Here is a 407-nt window from a genome sequence, read left to right as displayed (position 1 = left end):
TGGGGATAACGCCTGAGAAAACCCACTCGTTTCACGCAGGCACCCTGTTCCCCAGCCTGTCTCCCACTTACCCCACGGGGGAGGTGCTGCCCGGAGTGGGTGCTCCATCCCTGGCCCCCGAGGACCCCCCCGGGGCCGGCCGGGGCTCCGGGGCGATGGAGCGAGGACCGAGGATGCCACCTCGTGGGAAGAGCCGGGCTCAGCCCCCACTGAGGACCGCTGGTCCCCCTGGCCCTGTGCTCCCCCCTGGGTCCCCCCAAGCCCAGGGAAATATCCCCCCACCCCCCCGGGGTGCAGCTCTGCCATCAGAGCATCACTGAAACCTTTCCAGGGCAGAGCATCCGGCACCTTTTATTGGAGAAAGGGCAGAGGAGGGCGTTATGCCCACTGGTCAGAGCAGGCATAGG

The sequence above is a fragment of the Merops nubicus genome, unplaced genomic scaffold (genome assembly GCF_000691845.1).
Source record: "Merops nubicus isolate BGI_N331 unplaced genomic scaffold, ASM69184v1 scaffold17083, whole genome shotgun sequence".
Taxonomy (NCBI): domain Eukaryota; kingdom Metazoa; phylum Chordata; class Aves; order Coraciiformes; family Meropidae; genus Merops; species Merops nubicus.
The sequence above is the reverse complement of the archived record's forward strand: the minus strand, read 5'-3'. Positions refer to the sequence as shown.